Raw genomic sequence first — 17,544 nt, 5'->3', positions numbered from 1 at the left:
GGCAAGGTCACAAAACACCTCCCCTCCTCCCCCCATTCCCGCCTTTCTTCCTCCTTGGTAAAGTACAAAATAATTTTACAGGTTTTGGCAAACACACAAATTGCCTACCACCTCCCCTTCTAAACTAGGTTTAAAGTCACTAAATCATGTAAACTGATAATGCCGCACTCATTATTCTGGACAACAACTTCAGGTTGTTTGATGCTTTAATTGGTTGTTGGTGGTGGTGGTAGTAGAAGCTCCTGAACTCTGGGTCTGGTTGCTGTACCTTAATGCTTCAATTCTTTAAATTTTATTTTTGTCAGTCCTGGGGTTTAATCTCAGGGAGTTAACATATCCCTGAGTTCTTCAGCTCAAGTGGAGCCCTCTACTACTTGAGCCACAGTGCCAATTCCTGTTTTCAGATAAGTGTCTTTCAGACATTCCTGCCAGGGTTTGCTTTGATCAGTGAATTTTTAAATTATATTTCTTCTATGTATTTATTGGAATATTGCACTTTAACTGAAATTTAAAGCTTTCTGTAAAACTTTGTCTTCAAGTATGCAATAGTATTAAATATTACATTTACAATCTATTCTGTAGCAATACATTTAGAAATTTTTATGTTAAGATGAAAATCTTGTTGATTGTAGAAAAATCCTATTAAAGTCCAAATGGGAAATATGCTCATTTCAGCAGCCTTGAGTCTCCTTCGTATTTATTTATTTATTTATCTATTTATTTGTGAAAATACAATACAGAGGGGTAACAATTACATGGGCAAGATAATGAGCACATTATTCATCAAGCATTGTTGCCTCCTCCTTTGTTTCCCCTTCCCATCTGTTCTCATCTGCGCCACCCCCCCCCCCACCGGGCTCTCCAGGCACCCCTTTGCCTGCCCCCCACCCTCGCCGGGCAAGTTGTAAAGTTCGTTTTTCTTTTCTTTTTTATTTGTTTATTTTTTTATATTGAGAATACCAACAGATGAGTTACAATTACATGGGCAAGATAATGAGCACATTTCTTATCAAGCATTGTTGCCGCCTCTGCCTCTTTGTTTCCCCTTCCCATTCCTTTCCATGCTACCCCCCTCTCCCCACCCGACCCTCCCCACACCCCCCATCAAAGCTGTAAAGTTTGTTTTTCGACCTAACGACTTGTAAATCTCATTGTTGCAATGGATCCACCTGTATCTCTAGTTAAAAGATTAGAATTTTCCCTTTCCCTCCACAAATTATACCATCAAATACCGTGAAAGCAGGGGCTATACTGTAGGGGAGGGACATACAAAGCAATATAGAAATCATCTTATAAATATGTTAGAAACAATCGCAAGAAAAAAAAATATTGAATCCTTATCTTGTGGTTCATTTCACCCAACACCAACTTGTCCGACCTTTTCTGCTTGTCTCAGACATATACTGGTTATTGAAAATAAAGGAAACCATGGGACCTATGTTTCTTTGGGACTGGTTTACTTCACTTAATATAAATTTTTCCAAGTCTTTCCATTTCCTAACAAGTGGGGCAATGTCATTTTTTCTGATGGAGGCATAGAATTCTATTATGTATATATATACCACATTATATTGATCCATGCATCTACTGAGGCGTATCTGGGTTGGTTCCATATCTTAGCTATGGTAAATAATGGTTCAATAAACATAATTGTGCTGGAGCTTTAATATGGTCTTGTTTGTGAACTTTTGGGTAAATACCCAAAAGTCGGATTGCTGGGCCATATGGGAGCTCTATGTGGAATCTTTTGAGGAACCTCCATACTACTTTCCAAAGTGGTTGAACACGTTTACATGCCCACCAACATTGCAATAAATTTCCCTTATGCCCACATCCTCTCTAGCATCTGTTGTTATTAGAGTTCTTCATTATAGCCATTCTAACTAGGGTGAGGTGGTATCTCAATATTGTTTTGATTTGCATTTCTGTTATGGCTAGACAGATTGAGCATTTCTTCCTGGGTCTATTGGCCATCCTTCTTTCATATTCAGAGGAGTTTCTCTTTATGTCTTTAGCCCACTTATTTATTTGGCAGTTGTTTCTTTGAGGATTTGTTGTTGGGGGATTTAATTTTTTTGAGTTCCAGGTATATTTTAGATATGAGATCCTTGTCTGTTGCAGTGAAGAGCTTCTCCCAATCAATGGGCTTTCAATTGATCTTGCTAGCTATGTCCTTTGACATGCAGAAGCTCTGCAATTTCATGCAATCCCAATTGTCCAACATTTCTTTGATTTGTGTAATTCTGGGTCTCTATTAAGAAAATTTCAGCCTGTGCAAAGAAGACCTACTGTTTCTCCTATTCCATTCTTTAATGTTATCAGAGTGTCTGACTCCAAGGTCTTTGATCCATTTGAAGTTCATTCTGGTGCAGGATGATGTATAAAGTTCTAGCTTTAGTTTCCTACAAGTTGTTAACCAATTTTGCCAGCACCATTTACTGAAGAGATTGTGTTTCTTCCATTCTAATTTCTTAGCTCCCTTATTGAACATTAGATGTCTATAGGTCTATAGGTTCATTTCTGGGTTTTCATTTCTAGTCCATTGGTCCTATGGGTTGTTCTTGTGAGAGGAGCAAGCTGTTTTAATTACTACGGCTTTGTAGAAGAGTTTGAAATTTGGTATTGATATTCCTCCAGCACTGTTGTTTCCGTTAAATATCGTTTTTGCTATTCGAGGTATTTTATAGTTCTATATGAATTTTTGGATCGCCTCTTCTTTTTACTAAAAGAATGAGGCTGGAATATTGATAGGTATCATATTGAATTTGTACATATCCTTGGGAAATATTGCCATTTTCACGATGTTGATCTTTCCAATCCAGGAGCATGGGGGTTTTTTCCACTTTCTAATTCGGTGCTGATTTCCTTTTTAAGGTTTTCAAAGTTGTCATCATAGAGGTCCTTCTTTTCTTTGTTAAGTCCTAGGTACTTTATTTTTTGTGGGGCTATTACGAATGGAGTTGCTTTCCTGATTTCAGCCACACTTTTCTCATTTTTGGCATACAGAAAAGCCATTGTTTTTTGAGGGTTAATTTTATACCCTGCTACTTTGTCAAAGTTTTGAATATGCTTGAATAATTTGGGAATGGAGTCCATGGGGTTCTTTAAATCCAAGTTCATGTCATCTGCAAAGAGGTAGAGCTTCTTCTTTCCCTATTTGGATTCCCTTTTATATTTGAATCTTATCTTATAGCTGTAGCTAGGTATTCTAATACTAGTTTGAAGAGAAGTGGAGTGAGTGGACATCCTTATCTCATTCCTTAGTTAAGAGGAAATACCTTTATTTTTTCACCATTAAGTAAAATGTTTGAAGTAGGTTTGTCATATACATCCTTTATTGTATTGAGGAATGTTCACTGAATTCCTAATTTTCCCAGAACCTTCATCATAAAGGGGTGTTGGATCTTGTCAAATCCTTTTTCTGCATCTATTGAGGTAACCATGTGGTTCTTATCCTTGCTCTTGTTGATGCGAGTTATTGTATCAATTGATTTGCGTATATTGAAGCAGCTTTACATCCCTGAAATGAATCCTGTTTGATCATGATGTATGATTTTTTGGATGAATTGCGAAAGTCGATTGACCAAAATTTTGTTGAGAAGATTTGCATCAATGTTCATCAAGGAAATTGATCTACAGTTCTCTTTCTTTGATGAGTCCTTGCCTAGTTTGGGGATGAAGTTTAATGATGGCTTCATAGAATGAGTTTGGTATTGAACTTTTGCTTTCAATTTCATTGAAGACTTGAAGGAGTATTGATGTGAGCTCTGCTTTGAAGGCCTTGTAGATTTCCGCTGTAAAACTATCTGGTTCTGGGCTTTTCTTAGATGGGAGGTCTCTTATTGCTATTTCTATTTCATTGCATAATATGGGACAGTTAAGATGGTTTAACTCATCTTAGTTTAGTTTCAGCATGTCATTATTTGCTAGGAAAAGGTCCATTACTGCAAACTTCTTAAACTTACTAGCATAAAGTTTTGAGAAGTATTCCCTTATAATGTACTGAATCTTGGTTGTTTCTGTGGTGATGTTTCCATTCTCATCTCTGAGTTTATTTATTTCAGTGTGTTCTCTTGTTCTTCTAATAAAATTTGTTAAGGGTCTGCCAATTTGTTAATTTTTCAAAAACCAACTCTGTTTTGTTGATTCTTTCTATGTTTTTCGATTCTTATTTATTTAATTTTGATTTAATTTTAATTATTTCTTTCCATCTACTGGATTGGGGTTTATCCTGCTGCTCTTTTTCAAGGAGGCTCAGATGTCTCACTAAATTGTTGGTTTGAGATCTCACTAAATTGTTGATGTAGGAACTCAGAGCTATAAACGTGCCTCTGAGTACTGCATTTGTGGTGTCCCAGAGGAGCTGGTAATTTGTGTGTTCATTTTTGTTGAATATTACAAACATTTGAATTTCGTTTCTGATCTCTTCCATGACAGACTGGTGATTCAACAGTGTGTTGTTCAGCTTCCATGTGTTACAGGACTTTCATTGGTGGCTTTTGGTGTTGAGTTCTAATTTTATTCCCTTGTGGTCTGAGAGAATGTAAGGTATAATTTCAATGTTTTTGTATTTGGACAAGTTTGCTTTGTGACCTAAATGTGGTCTATTTTGGAAAAGTTCCCTGTGCTTCTGAGAAAAATGTGTATTCTGATGCTGCTGGGTGAAATATTCGGTAGGTGTCTGTTAAATCTAGGTGATCTATGCAGTTTTATATCTGTGGTTTCTCTGCTGATTTTTTGCCGAGTTGATATATCTAGTGGGGAGAGTGTGTGTTAAAGTCCCCAACAATTAATATCTTGGATCTATGGGTAGATGTGAGAAAAATTAGAATTTCTTGGATAAATTTGGGTGCTCTTGTGGGGAATAGATATTTAGAATTGTAATATCCTCCTGAAGGAGAGATCTCTTAATAAGTATATAGCGACCTTCTTTATCTCTTCTCACTAATTTTAATTTGAAATCTATTTTATCTGATATTAGGATTGCAACTCCTTCCTGTTTATGAGGCCGTTTTCTTGTTAGATTTTGTTCCAGCCTTTCACTTTCAACATGTGTTTGTTTTTATGCGAAAGTTGTGACTCCTGAATGCAGCAGACAGAAGGTTTTTTTTTTTTTTTTAAATCCAAGTAGACAGTCTATTTTGCTTAATTGTATTGTTAAGTTTGTTAATGTTGGGAGTTAGTACTGAGAGATATTTGGGAGTTCCTGCCATTTTATGCACCTTCTTGGGGGCTGTGCCAACTGTGTTATTCCTACGGTTCTTGGATTCTCAATTTGGGTGCAGTTTCTTAGCCTTTATTGTGGTCCTGTTGGTTTTCTCTATGTAGGACATCTTTAAGTAACTTTTGTAGGGCTAGTTTGGTAGAGATATATTGTTTCACTTTTTCTTTGGTATGGAAAGTTTATATTTGTCCTTCAGTCATGAAGGAGAGTATAGCTGGGTACAGTTTTCTTGGTTGATAGTTGTTTGTCTTTAGGGCATGGCCTACATCATTCCAGGCTCTTCTTGGTTTAATTGACTCTGCTGAGAAATCTGAGGTGATTCTACTTGGTCTCCCTTATAGGTGATTGATCTTTGTACCTTGACAACTTTAAGGATGTTTTCCTTGGTCTGAATTGATCCTGTGGATATTATAATGTGGAGTTGTGATGTCTTGTTTTGGTCTGGTCTATTTGGGGTTCTAAAAGCTTCTTGTATCTGAATAGGCCTATCTTTTTGCGTGTTTGGGAAGTTTTCTGCTAGGAACCTGTGAAACAAATTTCCTAGATCATTAACTTCTGTTTCTAGGTGCTCCCCTATACCTATTATCATCAGATTAGGCTATCTGATGGTGTCTTCCAAATGTTGAATAGGTCTATCATATTTCTTGGATTTGTCTTAAATAGTTGTGTGTTCTTCCTCTATAATATATAGGCTGTCTTCAATCCCCGAGTTTCAGTCTTCTTCATGGTCTAACCTATTTTCAAAATTTCTACTTTGGTTTTTTTAATTTCTTTTCCTTCTAATTGGTCGGCTTTGATGGCTTCAAATTCTTTGTTGGAGCTTTGTTTTAGATCTTGTATGAATTTGTTTACTTCCTTAATTTCGTGTTCAGTGTTTATTCACAAATCACTTAATTGATTGGTTATGGTTTCCTTGGACTCTCATTCCTTCTGTTAGGCTCCATTCAACATTCCCTTTCAGGTCTCCCTGACTTCTTTCAGCTGTCTTTTAATGGCTTCCACGAATGCCTCTATTTGGTATGAAAGTAACACAAGTTTTGTGCTAGAACACTATTTTAAGGCAAGCATCAACCAAATTCCTTTAGTTGTACAATCAAAAGTCGACAGATACAAACAATCTATTTCAACAGGTACAATCTATTCAACGTAAAACAACAATGTATTAATGGGGTAAGAACAGCAAAGTAGAATTTGGCATACCAGAAATTAGTTTTAGGGAGAAAAGTGGGGAAAAATATGATTAGAGAGATGTGGAAAGGTAAAAGGAGAGTGAAATTAACCAAGTCCTAATCTCAAAGAAGAAAATGGATTGGACAAAATGATAGGAGAAAGAGAAGTGAAAGTAAAAGAGGCAAGAAAAAATGGAAAAACAAAAATTTAAATTTAAAAAGTAAAACACAAAAATGATGCAATTTTAAAGAAGAAATATTGAGAGAAGAATGGAAATACGATGAGAGGAGGGGAAGAGTAGAAAGGAGATATGAAGAACTAAAAATACTTATAATAAAAATAAAAAATAAAAAATCATTTTAATATTATATATATATGGTATTATGAGATAATACTGTAATTAAGGAATTTAAGCCAGAGATTTTTTGAAATAAGTAATAAATTTCTGGATTCATCGTGTAAACAATGTGGAAGAAGGTCTAATAATCAATGAAGGGTATATCTGAGGATGAGCAGAACAGCAATTAAGTTACCCAAAAAAGAATGAAGAGAAGAAAAAGTGAAAAGAATGAGAAAGAAAGAAAGGAAAATGATCAAAAGTTCAATAGAGATAAAATAAAAATACAAAAGTGCACACACATATACACCAAAAATAAATTTCTAAAAGCAAAACAAGATTAATAGAAAACAATTTTTAAAAAAAATAACAAGTTAATAAAAAGGTACAAAGAAAGTGTTCTTTGGGGGGGGGGCATTGAAAGGGAAGATCCTATATCTCCCTTGTGTCCATAACTAGTCTCTTGGTGGAGTCTCTGATCTGCTTTTGGTGTTTGGTTTTCCTGTGGCTTGATTGGTTTCTTAAGTTAGTTTATTTGGCAGGTAGAAAAATGGTCTGCTTTACCCAGAATTTTGTGATCCCCCTCCCAGGCTAGTTCAGTGGGAGGGAGATCTGCTTTGTTTCTCACAAAAGAGGGAGTTGGCTGTTTCCTCTTGATTGGAGATGCTGTGATGAGGCTAGGTTCTGGGTAGAGTTGAGGCCTTTCAGCAAACAGTAGCTTTTCCCTGAGGGGCTAGCTTCTGAGACACTCACAGAGCCCAGCATGGAGCCATTCTCAGGGTTTATGTTTACTGAAATTCAATTGATTGTCTAGGCTGCTATAGGGAGGGGAAGCCTCTGGCTCTGTTTACCCAGTGAAGAAAGACATTCCTCTGGGGGCAGAGTTTTCACTGCTTGGGCTGGGTGACTTTCTCCTGGGTGGAGCTGAGCCTGGCAGGTCATGTCAGGTTCCTCTGACCTGCTAAATGACTCTTTTGTTTTCCTCCAAGGCCTGGGTTGGAGCTATATTCTCAGCTGGGCCTTTGACAGTATCAAAGATGGAGATCTCAGGTAATCGCACAGTGGGGAAAGGAAGGGGGAGGGGAGCCATGCCTCCTCTGCTCCCTGAGAAGGTGTTATTATGTAAGGCTTCTACTCATGCCAGTGTCTTGGTTCCTGGGTCGTCTCTGGTCTGTGATCTGCAGGATGAAGATACCTGCTCCTTGTCAGTTCTTGTTGGTGTTGGGTAGAATCTGATCATTTGCTGTGTCTGGCACAATTGTCCAGGACTCTCTGTGTTGTAGGTGTGGAAGCAATGGCCACTGCTACCACCGCCACTGCTACCGGCAAGTGCTCAAATCTGTTTCCTTGCCTGGATTTCCCTTCTTTCAAAACTCTTTGTACTGGGATGGCACACTTGGTGTTATTCTCCCGCCTAGGACTCTTCACTGAAACACTAATACTGCTTTCTAGGTGTGAGCTTGTTTAGCCTCCAGGTTCTGCTCTGCCATCTTCCTGGAACTACTCCTCTTTTTTTTCTCTCCAGTATATTTTCTTGTTTTGGAACAAATGTCATGGACTGTTTAACCATTCAAAAGGAAGCGTATTCCATTAATTTAATAGAAAAGGAATGCAGCCTGCCTTCATCTCAAGGAAACTTTGAGTATAATGTTAATCTCATAATTCACATCATTAAATTATCAAAGTCGTATTTATAATTTGTGTTAAACTATTCATTAATGTTTTAAATGTTTTAAAGCTAGTAATTCAAGAAAACACATTCTATTCTTCCAAGATTCCATAGTGAAGAATTTGTCTTTTATCATAGCCCTTACCACTGATCCCCTCCCTTCAAACTTGTAGCTTTATTCAGTTTTCTTGTTCCACTTTCATTTTGGTACTAGCACGAATAATCTCCTTGTAGTATTTGACAATGAAATTCCATTTGTTGTTAGAGAGCTCAATACATATTGCCAAAGGCAGACCCATAGGCAAATAATAGAGCATAAACTATTGAATATCATTAAGGTGATCCTATGCAACTATTCCATCAATTAATATAAATACCACAAAGTGTGCATCTTCATATAATTTTTAAAATACAATGTAGTTACATATCATATGTCATAAAATAATTCAGACCACTGATAGAAGAGACTAAGCTCAACCTTTTGCATTGTTCCCAATACTATTTGCAAAATTTTCTTTCTCATTAACTTTCACTGCAGGGCCTTCTTTCCCTAGCATTAAGTTATGTTATGTCCTTGGATTTTAGTCAACTTTGAGTAAGCTGTTTTCTTTCCACAACTAGTTAGTCCCTCACGTTAAATACCTGAGGAATAACTTGTTCCAATATGCCTGCAAGAGGAGTATCCAAGGCAACTGTCTGTGCCCACTCTTCCCTTACTTTGTTTGGGAATGCAGTATCATAGACAGGGGAGAAACGGGTTTCAGGGTTCAGGTGGCTGGAACCCTGGTGTTATGAATTATGGGTAGCAGAAAAGAGTAGTAGAAACTAGGATACCAGGTGAAGGTTAACTGTGACTGTAATTGCTGAGGTCCAGTGTCAGGAAATTGGTTAGCAGCAACAGCTTTGCAGGGGTTGGGGTAGCTAACACAGGTATCCAGAACTGTTTAGCAGGGACTAGGAAGCATAGACAAAGTGAAAGAGTAAAAGTTGTGAGGGATTGTGGGGCACGACCAGGGTAACAAGGTCATGGGTGTGCAAACTGGGTAGCCAGTACTATGTAGAAGCAATTGGCATGGTGTCCTGATGTGGTGCAGAGCTCTGGGTGTGCTTGTCCAGTTTTGGCTGTTAGATCTTTAGGGAAACTAACTCTAGCAGCTCATTATCAGCTTGTTGTGTTCAGGCATGTGCCATCTATAAATGTCTACTCCAAGTAGATTGCATTCTTTGACACCAGCTATAGGATCTTTGCCCTAAGCATCCTGAGAGACCACACTGCACAATGCTGCACAACAGCCTCCAAATAATGAGTTGCAATCACCTCATACAACTCTTGCTTCTACTCTCCAATGTCAATGATCATGGTAGCAAGGAATCTGAGATGTGCTCAGCCGCAGTGTTCTGGGAAGCTACCAATTCGCCCTGTCTTTCTGGGAACTCCCTAGAAATGGGCAAGAGCACTTGTTGATGTTCTTCCAACTTTTTTCTGTGGCTCAGCACAACCAGACTGTTGTACCTCAGATGGGATACTTTGATGTCCAGGTGGCCTCAAATGTGCTCTATCTTCTCTCTCTAGATGCTCTTCTGCTTCAGCTGCCTCTCCTTTTCCTTCCATGTAGCTCGCTTCATCTCCACATCCTTTGAATTCTGCTTTATATCAACCTGTGGCTTTATCACCAAGCCTTTCCACTTTCTCATCTACCTCTCTAGCTGTGAATCTGGTACAACAAGTAACTTCTGTATCTGTTTATCAAGATTTGAGCTGGAATCTAGGAGGTACTAGCTAACTGAGTACATGGGGAGCTTCCTAAATACTCCCGTGCCATTCACTGCTCATTGAGAAAGATGCAAATGTGTTCTGGTCAGTCTCTCCTTCTCCATTTCTGGTGAATAAAGTGAAGTCACAATGGACCTACCAGACAGCTGCTATGTCAGCAAGTGACCAAACTAAAGACAATACAGTGAGGGGTACTTATCAAGAGTAGTAGGACAAATGCACATATTTGTGTATATTACTAAGGGCTTTCATCAAACTAGTTATTTTATGTCCAAAATGGCAGACCAATGTTAGGCTCTCCCCGAGATCTTCCTGTTCTGCAAGTCCTGAGGTCTCCAACATACAACTCAGACCTAATGACATGGGTGAACAAAAAAGTAAGGGAGTATGGATTAGTATTTTGAAGGTGTGGTAAGGTTTTGTCTTGTCATGACCACCATGAAATCAATGTCCTTTCTCTGACCTTCATCATATCTCATTATTTGGCATAATTGGCAGATTTCTTAGTGTGTCTTTTTCTCCTGTTACTTCAGTTTACAAGTTAAACCATTAAGCATGCCAAACCAGGGGTTTCCATTGTCCTAGTAGATGTTTTGTCTTCTAGGACCTTCCTTCCAGGTAACGCTCTGTTTAGCATATTGCAAATTGCCCCAATCAATGAAATAATTTTGAGCCTAGGAGAAAATCTCCATTTGTAAAGCAGTACACATAAGAAGGAGATGATGCCCCACACTCAAATGCTCCAGGAAAACAGAGTGTAAGGGTGTCTACACAGTTTGGAATTAGGATTCTGAGGGGTGGGAAGGGATGAGTTTAGATAGGAAACCTAGAAGTAATTATAAGTTTCTGAATGTCTAACCTTATTTCCTTCTGCCACTCAGACCCAATTCAGGAAGTGGTGGAATGTTTATGATCACAAAAAAGAGTTTTTAATCCTGGGCCCAAACTCTATGTGTTCTTTTTTTTTTTTTTTTATTTAATTTAATTTTATTTGAGAACATACTGTACAGAGGGGTTACAATTACATGGGCAGGATAATGCATACATTTCTTACCAAGCATTGCAGCCTCCTCCTTTGTTTACCCTTCACCTCCCTTCCCAGCCTCCCCCCTCCCCCCCACCCAATCATACCCCCCCTCCCCCCCCAACCGACATTGTAAAGCTGGTTTTGACCTGACATTTTGTACTTCTCATTGTTGCAACAGGTCCACCTGAATCCTTAAACGACTTGTTTGTCCCCGTCTCCTCCACATGTTATACTGACATCAAATATAGTGAAAGCGGGGGTTACACTGTGGGGGAGGGACATACAAAGCAACAAAGAAATAATCTTACAAATGCGTTAGAAACACATGCATGAAAGAAACAGAAACATTAAAATACATATTTGAGGGTTCGTTTTCCTAACATCACATTCTCTGACTTTTTCCGCTTGACTCATACCTATACTATATATTGCAAATAAGGGAAACCATAGGACCTATGTTTCTTTGGGCCTGGCTTTCTTCACTTAATATAATTTTTTCCAAGCCTTTCCATTTCCTAACAAATGGGGAAATGTCATTCTTTCTGATGGAGGCATAGAATTCCATTGTGTATATATACCACATCTTCTTGATCCATTCATCTACTGAGGGGCATCTGGGTTGGTTCCATATCTTAGCTATGGTAAATAATGCTGCAATAAACATAGTTGTGCTGGTAGCTTTAGTGTGGCCTTGTTTGTGATCATTTGGGTAAATGCCCAAAAGGGGGACTGCTGGGTCATAGGGGAGCTCTATGTGGAGTCTTTTGAGGAACCTCCATACTGCTTTCCAAAGTGGTTGAACAAGTTTACATTCCCACCAACAATGAAGAAAGGTTCCTTTCTGTCCACATGCCCTCCAGCATCTGTTGTTGTTAGAGTTCTTGATTTTTGCTGTTCTAACTGGAGTGAGGTGATATCTCAAGGTTGTTTTGATTTGCATTTCTTTTAAGGCTAGGGATGTTGAACATTTCTTCATGTGTCTATTGGCCATCCTTCTTTCTTCTTCAGAGAAGCTTCTCTTTAAGTCTTTCGCCCACTTACTTATTGGGCAGTTGTTTCTTTGAGGATTTGTTGTTGGGTGGTTTAATTTTTTGAGTTCCAAGTATATTTTAGATATGAGACCCTTGTCCGTTGTATGGCTAGTAAAGATCTTCTCCCAGTCCGTGGGCTTTCTATTGATCTTGCTAGCTATGTCATTTGCCCTGCAGAAGCTCTGCAACCTTATACAATACCATTTCTCCAACCTTTCCTTGATTTGTTGTGTTTCCGGGTCTCTATTCAGAAAATTTCGGCCTGAGCCAAGGAGACCCAGGGTTTCTCCTATTCCATCCTGTAATGTTTTCAGAGTGTCTGCTTTGAGTTCAAGGTCTTTGATCCATTTGGAGTTGATTCTGGTGCAGGGTGATATATAAGGATCTAGCTTTAGTTTTCTACATGTAGTTAACCAGTTTTGCCAGCACCATTTACTGAAGAGGCTGTCTGTCTTCCATTCTATTGTTTTAGCTCCCTTATCGAAGGTTAGATGGCTATAGGTCTGTAGGTTCATTTCTGGGTTTTCAATTCTATTCCATTGGTCCTGAGGTCTGTTCTTATGCCAATACCAAGCTGTTTTGATTACTATGGCTTTAGAGTAGAGTTTGAAATTTGGTATTGATATTCCTCCAGCAGTGTTCTTTCCGTTGAGGAGCGTTTTTGCTATTCGGGGTCTTTTATTGTTCCATATGAATTTTTGGATTGCCTCTTCTATTTCCTTGAAGAATGAGGGTGGAATTTTGATAGGTATTGCGTTGAATTTGTAGATAGCCTTGGGAAGTATTGCCATTTTCACGATGTTAATCTTTCCAATCCAGGAGCATGGGAGGTTTTGCCATTTTATAAGTTCTGTGTTGATTTCCTTTTTCAAGATTTTAAAGTTTTCATCATAGAGGTCCTTCACTTCTTTAGTTAAGTTAATTCCTAGGTATTTTATTTTTTGTGGGGCTATTACAAAAGGAGTTGCTTTCCTAATTTCAGCCACACTTTTCGCATTGTTGGCATACAGAAAAGCCATTGATTTTTGGGGGTTAATTTTATAACCTGCTACTTTGCCAAAGTTTTGAATCAGCTTGAGTAATTTGGGAGTGGAGTCTATGGGATTCTTTAAATACAAGATCATGTCATCTGCAAAGAGGGAGAGTTTTATTTCTTCTTTCCCTATTTGGATCCCCTTTATGTCTGCATCTTGTCTTATTGCTGTAGCTAGGCATTCTAATACTAGATTGAAGAGAAGTGGAGAGAGTGGGCATCCTTGTCTTGTTCCTGAGTTAAGAGGAAATGACTTTAGTTTTTCACCATTGAGGACAATGCTGGCTGTAAGTTTGTCATATACAGCCTTTATTGTATTGAGGAATGTTCCATGGGTTCCTAATTTTTCCAAAACCTTCATCATAAAGGGGTGTTGGATCTTGTCGAATGCTTTTTCTGCGTCTATTAAGATAACCATGTGGTTCTTATTCTTGCTCCTGTTGATGTGATGAATAATATTAATTGATTTGTGTATATTGAACCAGCTTTGCATCCCTGAAATGAATCCTGTTTGATCGTGGTGTATGATTTTTTGGATGAATTATTGAAGTCGGTTGGATAAAATTTTGTTGAGAAGTTTTGCATCAATATTCATCAAAGAAATGGGTCTATAGTTCTCTTTCTTTGATGAGTCCCTGCCTGGTTTTGGGATGAGGGTTATAATGGCTTCATAGAATGTGTTCTGTAGTGAGCTTTCTCTTTCAATTTCATTGAAGAGTTGGAGGAGAATTGGTGTGAGCTCTGCTTTGAAGGCCTTGTAAAATTCGGCTGTAAAACCATCTGGTCCTGGACTTTTCTTAGCTGGGAGGTCTCTTATTGTGTTTCTATTTCAATGCTTGATATGGGTCTGTTAAGATGGTTTAACTCATCTTGGTTTAGTTTTGGCATGTCAATATTTGCTAGGAAGAAGTCCATTTCTGTCAAGTTCTCAAACTTATTAGCATAAAGTTTTGAGAAGCATTCCCTTATAATGTTCTGAATCTTGCTTGTTTCCGTGGTGATTTTCCATTCTCATCTCTGAGTTTATTAATTTGGGTGTGTTTTCTTCTTTTTCTGATAAGATTTGCTAAGGGTCTGTCAATTTTGTTAAGTTTTTCGAAGAACCCATTCTTTGTTTTGTTGATTCTTTCTATAGTTTTTTTTTGGATTCTAATTCATTTAATTCTGATTTAATTTTAATTATTTCTTTCCGTCTACTGGATTGGGGTTTATCTTGCTGCTCTTTTTCAAGGAGGTTTAGGTGTGTCATTAAATTGTTAGTTTCAGATCTCTCCAATTTGTTGATGTAGGAACTCAGAGCTATAAACTTTCCTCTGAGTACTGCCTTTGCGGTGTCCCAGAGGAGCTGGTATTTTGTGTGTTCATTTTTGTTGAATAGCATGAACATTTGAATTTCCTTTCTAATCTCTTCCATGACCTACTCATGATTCAGCAGTGTGTTGTTCAGCCTCCATGTGATACCGGACTTTCTTTGGTGGCTTTTGGTGTTGAGTTCTAATTTTGTTCCCTTGTGGTCAGAGAGAATGCAAGGTATAACTTCAATGTTTCTGAATTTAGACAAGTTTGCTTTGTGGCCTAAAATGTGGTCTATTTTAGAAAACGTTCCATGTGCTGCTGAGAAAAACGTGTATTCTGATGCTGCTGGGTGAAATGTTCGGTAAATGTCTGTTAAGTCTAGTTGATCTATGCAGCTGTTTAGATCTGCGGTTTCTCTGTTGAGTTTTTGCCGAGTTGATCTATCTAGTGGGGAGAGTGGTGTGTTAAAATCCCCAACAATTAATGTCTTTGGACCTATATGGGATTTGAGGGAAAGTAGTGTTTCTTTGATAAATTTGGGTGCTCCATTGTTTGGCGAATAGATATTTAGAATTGTAATATCCTCCTGAAGGAGAGATCCTTTAATTAGTATGTAGCGACCTTCTTTATCTCTTTTCACGAATTTTAATTTGAGGTCTATTTTATCTGAGATTAGAATTGCAACTCTCGCCTGTTTATGCGGTCTGTTTGCTTGGTAGATTTTGTTCCAGCCTTTATCACTGAAAATGTGTTTGTTTTTACGGGCAAGATGTGACTCCTGCAGGCAGCAGATAGAAGGGTCTTGTTTTTTAATCCAACTAGACAGTCTATGTCGCTTAATTGGAGAGTTCAGTCCGTTAACATTAAGAGATAGGACTGAGAGGTATTTGGGAGTTCCTGCCGTGTTATCTACCTTCTTGGGGGCTGCGAAAACTGGGTTCTTCCTATGGTTCTTGGATTCTCAGTTTGGGTGCAGTTTCTTGGCCTTTATTGAGGTCTTGTTGGTTTTCTATGTGTAGGACATCTTTAAGAATCTTTTGTAGGGCTGGTTTGGTGGAGATGTATTGTTTCAATTTTTCTTTGCTATGGAAGGTTTTTATTTGGTCTTCAGTTATGAAGGAGAATTTAGCTGGGTACAGTATTCTTGGTTGATAGTTGTTTGTTTTTAGGGCATGGCATACATCATTCCAGGCTCTTCTTGCTTTGATTGTCTCTGCTGAGAAATCTGAGGTGATTCTAATTGGTTTCCTTTTATAAGTGATTACCCTTTTCTCTCTGACAGCTTTAAGGATCTTTTCCTTGTTCTGAGTTGATCCTGTGTGGATTATAATGTGGCGATGGGATGTCCTATTCTGGTCTGGTCTATTTTGGGTTCTAAAGGCTCCTTGTATCTGGACAGGCCTATCTTTTTGCATGTTTGGAAGTTCTCTGCTAGGATATTGTTAAACAAATTTCCTAGACCATTAACTTCTGTTTCTAGGTGCTCCTCTACACCCATTATCCTTAGATTAGGCCTTCTGATGGTGTCTTCCAGGTGTTGGATAGATCTATCATATTTCTTGGACTTGTCTTGTATGGTTGTATGTTCTTTCTCTATAATATCTAGGCTGTCTTCAATCCCTGAGATTCGATCTTCTGCATGGTCTAACCTGCTGTCAAGACTCTCTACTTTGCTTTTTATCTCTTTTCCTTCTAGTTGGTCAGCTTTGATGGCTTAAAGTTCTTTGTTGAAGCTCCGTTTTAGGTCTTGTATGAATTTCTTTACTTCCTTAATTTGGTGTTCAGTGTTTGTCCTCAAATCACTTAGTTGATTGGTTATGGTTTCTTTGGGCTCCCATTCCTTCTGTTGGGTTCCATTCAGCATTCCCTTTGTGGTCTCCCTGACTTCCTTCAGCTCTTTGTTAATGGATTCCATGAATGCCTTTAGTGATCTTTGTGTGTTCTCTACCTGGTCTCTCAATTCCTGTATTACTCTTTGATTAGCTTCCTCCCTTTCGTGGGATTCCTGCAGATCTCTTTGAGTGTTCTCAGCCTGCTCACGCCATTCCTCCCTTTCTCTTTGAGTATTCTCAAGTTGTTCACGCAAATCCTGTTTCAGTTTTTGAGTAGCTTCCTCACGCTTATGATATTCCTGTATAAACTTCTGGGATGCCTCCTCTCTCTCCCTATCATGCTCATACAGAGTCCTTTGTACGTTGTCAAACTTTTCATTTATCATGTTTGCCAGCAGTGTTTGTAGAGCTGTTTGGGAACTCTCCTGTGGATTATTCATTATCTGTTTTAACCCCTGAATATCAAGATTGGGAATTGAGATACCCGAATTTGCCATTTTTCTTGTTTTTTTCCGGCTTACTCTGCCCATTTGAGATGAAGATAGCACCAGTTTTGTGCTAGAACACTATCTTAAGGCAACCATCAACCAAAGTTTGCATTTGTACAGTCAATAGTCTACAGATACAATCTAGTTCAACAGATACATCTATTCAACATCAAACAACTATATGTTAAAGGGCTTCGAACCACAGAGAGGAATTTGGAAAACCAGAAATTATTAGGGTTAGGGAGAGATGTGGGTAAAAAATAGGAATAGATTGGTGTCGGGAGGCACAGGGAGAGTTAACTATGTCCTAATCACAATGCAGGAAATAGGTTGGGTAGGATGCAAGTAAAGAGAGAGAGAAAAAGAAGAAAGGGAAAGGGGAATGAAAAGAGACCAGAAAAAAAATAGAAACGTAAAAATTAATGTTATTTTAGAGATTAAAAACCATCTATTTATAGAGGAATATGAATATGTTGAGAGAAAGGGAGGGACATAGAGGAGATGTGAAAAACTTTAAAAAAATGCTTAAAATATTATATAGGTATGAAGAGGTAGTACTGCTATTAATGAATTTAAGTCTCAGAGGTTTTGAATTGAGTAATAAGTTTGTGGATTAAATGTGTACACAATGGGGGATAGGGTCTACTGGTTAACTACGGGTTT

Source organism: Dipodomys spectabilis, unplaced genomic scaffold, assembly GCF_019054845.1.
Source record: "Dipodomys spectabilis isolate Male_0828 unplaced genomic scaffold, ASM1905484v1 ptg000351l, whole genome shotgun sequence".
Taxonomy (NCBI): domain Eukaryota; kingdom Metazoa; phylum Chordata; class Mammalia; order Rodentia; family Heteromyidae; genus Dipodomys; species Dipodomys spectabilis.
Note: the sequence above shows the minus strand (reverse complement) of the source record.